Raw genomic sequence first — 8,093 nt, forward strand, 5'->3', positions numbered from 1 at the left:
TCTGAGCCACCATGTGGTTGCTGGGATTTGAACTCAGGAACTTTGGAAAAGTAGTCAATATTCTTAACCGCTGAGCCATCTCTCCAGCCCTACATTCTTTTTAAATAACAAATTAGCCTCAGCTAAATAAATAAATCTCAAAACAAGTGTTTAAAAACGAAGGAAAGACAGTGATGGCCCTGCCCAACCTAGAGGAGGCAGTCACACTGCACAAGGAACTTACCTCCACATAGGGATGACTTATAAACCAGCAGCTAACATCACTTGGTGAGAAGAAAAGCTGAAGGCCTTCTGAAGATCTGGAACATGATGCCTACATTCATTACTTTTATTCAACAGACTTCTGGAAATTCTAGCCAGAACAATCGGGAAAGAAGAAGGAGACATGGAATCAAATTAGGATAAGGCCTAAGTCGCCATTTGCAGATGGTATTATTGCCTTACATTTAGATCCCTCTTGAATCCTACTGAGGAACAGAATAAATAAACTCAGCAGTGATTCTGGATACAAAAACTATGTGCTAATACCAAAAGCATTTTTGTATGCCAACAACAAATGATCTTACATGTATAAAGAGCTACAAAAGCAGTAGACAAAGCCATCTTGAAAAGAAGTATGAAGTGGGAGGCATGATACCACTGACTTCAATATACACTACAAAGTTATTGTAATCAAAAAAGTATGGTTTTGACATTTCAAAAACACACATCAACAAATAAAACAAAATAGAGATCTAAGAAGTCAGACCAAACATACATGGCCAGTTGGTGACTGACAAAAGACTAGGATCCAACACTGGGAAAAGGACCATTTTTTTTAAACAAATAGAAATGGGGAATTTGGACATTCAGATGCAAGAGAATGAACTAGACCACAATAAGGGCAAATTACCTACAGAGGGCATAATACATTATATTCTGAGTTACTTTTTTTAAAAGTGTGTGGTGTGTCTGTGTGTGTGTGTGTGTGTGTGTGTGTGTGTGTGTGTGTGTGTGTGTACAGTATACACAGAAGCCAAAAGAGAGTAATGAACCCCTGGAGCTGAAGTTGCAGTTGTAAGCTACTAACATGGATTCAAACTTAGATCCTCAAGAAGAGCGATCAGTGCATGCTTATTAACTGTTGAGCCATCTTTCCGACCCCGAGATTGCTCATTTCTATCTTTCAGTTGTTTTTATTCCTATTTTTATTTACAATTTCATTCTGTGTTGCATTATTGTGTTTTAACTTGTGTATTACCAGACAAGACCTCACAACATCCCCTTCCTTTTCTCCCCAGGCAGTGCTTCCTCTATCGTGTCCTCAGGCCTGTCACTCACACAATTTTGCTTTCTTTCTCCTTCACACTCTACTCCATCTTCTCTGTTTATCACATCCCTTCTTAACATCACTATTTAAATGTCATCGATACCCCTAGCTCTTAGAAAAAGAAAAACTACAGTTTTCCCAACCAACACCCTAGCTCTCTAGCTCTGAACTTCACTGGAGATGTTCTGAATTGCGCACATGCCTCCCACTGCAAGCTAACACAAGTACTGCTTACTGTTAAATCTTTCTGTCTATTACTGCAATCAGCGGCTCCCCTAAACAGCAGGAGGGAACACAATTCCAAGGAAGGAAAACTCACCAGGAGAACTCATGTGAAATAAAATCAGCAAAGCAAATAATAGGAAAAAGAGAAAACATAACAACTGAATAGCACACTCTTCCCATCAGATGTTCAAAACACAACCAAAAAAAAAACACAGATACAAGACAACAACCCACCATGAAGTCTCCACAAGCTCACTTCCTCGATGCCCCAAACCACAGATAATGAGATGGCTGAAATGCCAGAAAAAGATTTCAGAGCCCTACTTTCAAAAAAAGATCAATAACCATATAAAGAATTCAAATAAGCAGACAAAGTAAAGAAATCAATTCAGAACCTAGGCCAGAAAGTTACCACAGTGGGCAAAATGGTCACTAACTTGGAAGAGATTAAAAAAAAAAAAAAAAAAAAACATGAAGAAAAAACTTCAGGGAGGAAATTGAAACTCAAAAAGAACCAAACAGAAATTCTGGAAATTAAAGATTCGATCAATAAAATGAAATGACACACTGGGAAACATTATCTATAGACATGACAAAGCAGAATGGATTTCAGGAATGGAAGAGAAGTCAAAATAAATTAAAACAGGTATTCTTAACAATCAATTAATAAGCATGACTGAAACTACCAAGGGCTTTGGCATATGTTCAAAAGACCAAACCTAAGAATTGATAGAGTACGGAGAAGAGAGAAGACAAAGACAATTTATTCAATATAATTATTGCATAAGTTTTTTTTAAAGAGAGAGAGAGAGAGAGAGAGAGAGAGAGAGAGAGAGAGAGAGAGAAATAGATATTTAAGAGGCATTTAGAACTACAAATAGTCATGGGTCCAAAAGAATTTCTCCATATCTATCACCAAGATGTCAGAAATACAAAGCAAAGAAATGATAGTAAGAGCTGTAAAGGATAACGGGAGCCAGCCAGCCAAGGCAAAAGACAAAGTAAGGTCAGATTCCTTGTCGACAACAGGAAATTGTGGAGTGCTATGCTTCTGCTTCAAGCCCCCCGAAAGTAAGTAACTGTTGAGCAAAATTGCTATACCCAGCTGAGTCATCTCTTAAAATAGATGGGGAAATGTTATCATGACAAGGTAAGCATAAATTAAAGTAACACAAGCCATCATTGCAGACAACACATAAAGAAATATTATATACATGGAGGAACAAAGACATTCCAAGCATGAGTGCATAAGAGAGAAGAAACTTTACAGGAGAAACAGCTGAGCAGAGGAGTGGTAGGAAGACAACGTAGCATGCCCATCATGACAAACGGCAAATCCTTAGCAGGTAAGGAATAAAAGACTATCCAAAATGCTGCCATCCATAACAAAAACCAACAATAGGTAGATAGATAGATAGATAGATAGATAGATAGATAGATAGATAGATAGATAGATCACCTCAGTGTTCTAGAAAAAAGAAGGTTATGGCAAATGCAAGTGCAGTACATGGTAAACAATAATAAACGCTGGGATAAACTAATAGAGACAAAAATGACAATTTATAGAATCAACCAAACAAATACTTGATTCAGTAAAAAGATAAGACTGAGAAATCCCTGGCAAATACAGGAACATAATAAAAAGTTCATACATCATGACTAGATTGGTGACATCCCAGAAATACAAGGTTAGTTCAATATATGCAAATCACTAAATGTAACATGCTGTATCAGTAGACTTAAGGACATACATCACATGGCCATCTCAATAGACACATAAATAGTACTTGAAAATTTTTAAATGTCCTTTCTAATAAAAGTCCTAAAGAAACTAGAAATAAAAGGAATACATCTCAGTCTATTTAGGCTGTATATAACAAAATGCCTTAATTGGGGTTTTATTGCTGTAAAGAGACTTCATGATCATGGCACCTCTTATAAAGGACAACATTAAATTGGGGCTGCCTTACAATTTTAGAGGCTTAGTCCATTATCATCATGGCAGGAATCATGGCAGTTCAGAGGCCGGCATGGTGCTGGAGCAGGAGTTGAGAGTTCTACCTCTTAATCCACAGGCAGCAGAAGGAGACTGTGTCCCCCACTGGGCAGAGCTTGAGCATAGAAGACCTCAAAGTCCACCTCCACAGTGACACACTTTCTCCAACAAGGCCACAGCTACTCCACTCCCTATGAGCCAAGCATTGAAACACATGCGTCTATGGGGGCCACACCTATTCAAAGCACAACACAAACCTATAGTCAATATTTAACTAAATGGGGAAGAGACAAGATGACTGCCTCTAAGCCTAAGTCAAGGAAGTGTACCCACTCTCTCCACTAACTCAGTATAGCATTCAAAAATCTTAGCTACATTAATAGGAGAAGAAAAAGGATGTAAATGAATAAAATGGAAGCGAAAGGCATCAGTTTATCTCTATTTGCAGAAAATGTGATTCTATACTTAAAATTCACTAAAGATGCCACTATAAAACTCTTAAATTCCACATATACAAAAAAGTCAAAAGATACAAAATCAGTACCCTTTTTATATACTACACTTGCCAAGAAAGAAATTAGAGAAAGCGCCCATTCATAATAGTATCACAAATAAGATAACACCTAGGAGTAAAGATAATCAAAAAGATAAAAGGCATCTGTGATGAATACTTTAACACACACACACACACACACACAAAAAAAAAATAGGAATTAAAGAAGGCAGTAGACCAAGGACCTCCTAAACTCACACGTTAGCAGGATTAATGTTGTGAGCCTAACTATATTATCTAAGTTAATCTACAGATTCAACACAATCTCTATCCAAATTCCTGGGGTGTTTGTTCTTCCCAAAACTAGAAAAAGAAAGCATTGAGTTCATCAATCATAAAATTCAAAAGCACAAAAAAGCCCAGAGAGCTACAACAATCTCAGGCAGAAAGAACATGGCTGCTCACCTTGGATCACACTCGATCTCAAGTTATACTACAGATCCATAGTGACAAAGGTAACAATACTGGCAAGCAAATTAACATTTAGAGAATGTCCTCTTAGACCCATGGATGAACCTTGTTAGTGGAACCATTTGGGAAAGATTGGGAGATGTGGCCTTGTTACAGTAGGTGTAACCTTCCTGGAGGAAGTATGTCACTAGGAGATAATGGGGGCTTTGAGGTTTCAAAAGTACAAGCTAGTCCCAGGTTCAGGCCTGGTCTGTCTATCTAATATCTATCTATCTATCTATCTATCTATCTATCTATCTATCTATCTATCTATCTATCTATCTACCTACCTACCTACCTATCACCTATCTATCTGTCTATTTGTCTACCTATCATCTTTCTATCTATCTATCTATCTTTCTGTCTATCTATGCCTGTTGCCTATAGATTAGGATGTAAAGCTCTTAACTGCTGCTCCAGCACCATGCCTGTCTGCTTCCTGCCATGATGATCATGCACTAACCCTCTGGAACTGTAAGGAAGCCCCCAGTCAAATGCTTTTTTCTGTAACCTTGGCTGTGGTGTCTCTTCATAACAATCAAACAAAAAGACACCCACATATGTATGAACATCCTAATTTTGACAAAAATATCAAAAATGTGTATTAGAATAAAACCTACTCAACAAATTGTACTGGCAAAACTGAATATTTATCTGCAGGAGAATGAAATTAGAGTTAGAACTATGTCTCTCATTAACACAAAAATCTTTCCAAACTGGGTCCATGAGTTTAGTATAAAACCTTAAATGCCAAAAACTGATTGTGGAAACATACAAAAATTCTTCAAGTTACAGGCAAAGGCAAAAGACTTTCTGAAAAAGGATTCTGATGGAATTAACCCCAAGAATGGACAAATGGGATTACATAGAACTAAAACCTTCTGCTAACCTAAGAAAACTACCACCAGAGAGAGCTGAGAGACTATGGGTGGGGGGGGGTCTTATCCAGGTATCCATTAGGCAGGGATTCAATATCTAGAATAATATCTAAAGAACTACAAAAATTAAATACCCCCAAACAAATTTTCACTCAATAAATGGACTAATAAACTGAACTGACAGTTCTCAAAGGAAGACACCCAAATGGCCAATACTTAAATTTTAAAGTGTTCAGCATCTTTAACATTTAGGGGAATGTAAATCAAAATTGGTTGGGGACCCCATTTTACTCCAGTAAGAATTATTATCATCAAGAAAACAAATGACACACATGCTCACATGCTGGCAAAGATGTAGAGAGAGGGAACCCCTTCCTCACTGTTCATGATGTTGTACAGTGATGTTGGAACTATAGAAAACAGTGTAAATGATTCTCAAAAAATTAAAAATAGAACTACCTTATGACTTAGTCATACCACTTCTGGGCATATACCCCAAAACATTCTATATCCCACCATAGAAATACCTGTACATCCGTGTTCATTGCAGCTCGTTTGATCTTCACATATCGATAAGCTTCCAATACACTATAGTAAATAATTCCATGTTATTCTGGGTGGGTTCTATGGAATCCAGTCAAGCCCTGGGCAATAGATAAAAAGATAGAGAAATCTCTTACAAAGCAAAAAAAAGTTGCTCCAAATAAAAAGAAAATGTGTACAGTGCCCAAAAGCCTCCCAAGTTTGTGGTTGATTTGACTGAAAGAGCCATTTTCAATGAAGTGAAAGGAGACTTTTTCCCGGGAAGCCCCTTCAGCATCTCATCTGTGCATGCTTGCTTGCTCAAGCACATTTTTTTTGTTTCCTTGTTCACTGCTCTCTATTTATCTGTCCTTCCAAAGCATCCTAAAAGTAGAAATTGTCTTTTGGTCATGTACATCATTGTCTGCGCATGGGTCTTTGAACTTAGTCAATGCATTGATGCCCCTTATCACAGGAAGTATAGATGTGAGTCTAAAGAAATCCCTAGCCCCTCATGAGGAACAATGACAGTTTCCTTTTAGGAATAGAGGAGTGGGTAAGGGGAAGGTCTCATTTTGGTTCTTGTTACTGTATTATGTAGCCTCAAAATATCTCTATATACACAAGATTTGCCCTGTCAACATTCTTTCATGGAGTCATGAAGGACTAACAAAACCCCATCAGGCCTTATGGGCAGCTAACAGATGTTGGAAAAAAAGAGAGGCATTTTTTTCACTGGTATAGCCACTGGTAAGGTGGCTTCACTTCTGTAAACAATTCCTCACCCATGTTTCTGTAAGCAATCCTAGTAAAACTCATTCAAAAAAAAATAAGACATGAAAATAGAAGGAAGACTAGATAGAAAGAAGAAAGTGATTGGAGAGAATGAGATGGAAACAGGAGAGAGTAACGGGGAAAGTACATGATCAAAATACATTGTATACATGCATGAAATGTTATAATGAAGCCCATTATTATTCAAGATTATTATATGATCATATAAAACTTTACTCAAAGGGGAGTGTCTAGTGAGTTCTGCCAACAGGAGTCATCTGACAAGCTTGTTCTGACCTGGTGGTTCTCCAATTTGTATTTATGCCCTACACATACCTCTTCCATCAAAATATGCCATGCACAACTAAAAGATATTGAATCAAATATTAATGCCCAAGATGCCCATGCATTTTTGTAATGCCTTTAGCCTCCCACACAGAGGATTTTAATGCACTCTTATAAATTTAGTTCAGCCCAGGGCAATCAGCAGATATCAATTTCTCTTTGGACTACAAAGACTTGTTAACTGGAGAAATACTGCTCATGCCATATGGAGGGAAAGAGTCGTTCCAATCAAACCTGAGGTTGTCCTCATGTCTGTAAACCCTGCTACAAAAGCACCAAGAAACGTTGCCATGCATCTACTGGGCCGACTTTTGAAGGTAACTTCTATCCCACATCCTTACCCTTCCTACTCTACCTAACAGATCCTTGCTCATCTAAAGCTGCTTTCATTTCACCTCCAGGAAGCCTGCATCATTCCAATAGGAAACTCTCCTAGCTCTCTATTTCTACTTTACTTAATAAGAAAGACATTGCTTTGTCTATATGTATTTATGTCATACGTAACCAGCCTGAGGATGATATTTCATCTATGAAACTCAAAATAATTCAAGTCATGAAGTCTTGGTAATCTAGATCAATGGGTGACCAAGCAGAGTCAGAATGGAGGGATATGCATAATTAAGGGATGGGAGAGATAAGATTGATTTGTGGGCTCTAGCCAACACATCTTTTTAGAACATAGTTTCATGGTGGAGGGGGGAAATCCATCTTATTCTTTGATGTATGTCTTGTTTTTGTGAGTTCCCTGGCCTGGGAACAAGTAGGTCAAGCTGGCTTGACAGCCAAGACCCAAAGATCTGTTGGTCTCTCCCTCCTCATTATGAACCTATGGTAATCACACCCATCTTTGCAAACTGTTGAGAAACAGGAATAATCAAGATACTAATAAATCCATTGGACGAACTCAGAGGATGAAGAAAAACTCTATGTTCACTTATGGCCACAGCTGCTTCCTCTTCTTGCTTGTAGAATCTGTTACAGTCACTGCCTATGAACAGCATGGTCCCTCATGAAACACCATGACCTCTCTCTCACCTTGGG

General features: G+C 37.9%; 1 long non-coding RNA gene across 1 annotated transcript; it reads right to left on the reverse strand.

The window, feature by feature from the left end:
* Positions 1-243: 243 nt before the first annotated feature.
* Positions 244-6,047, reverse strand: LOC147002067 (uncharacterized). The gene is made up of 3 exons (XR_015044542.1): positions 5,939-6,047; positions 3,505-3,765; positions 244-352 (listed from the first exon to the last, which is right to left on the reverse strand). It is a non-coding gene; the product is annotated as an uncharacterized LOC147002067 (long non-coding RNA).
* Between the last annotated feature and the right edge of the window lie 2,046 nt (positions 6,048-8,093).

Source organism: Mus caroli, unplaced genomic scaffold (genome assembly GCF_978045245.1).
Source record: "Mus caroli unplaced genomic scaffold, Mus_caroli_1 scaffold_11, whole genome shotgun sequence".
NCBI lineage: Eukaryota > Metazoa > Chordata > Mammalia > Rodentia > Muridae > Mus > Mus caroli.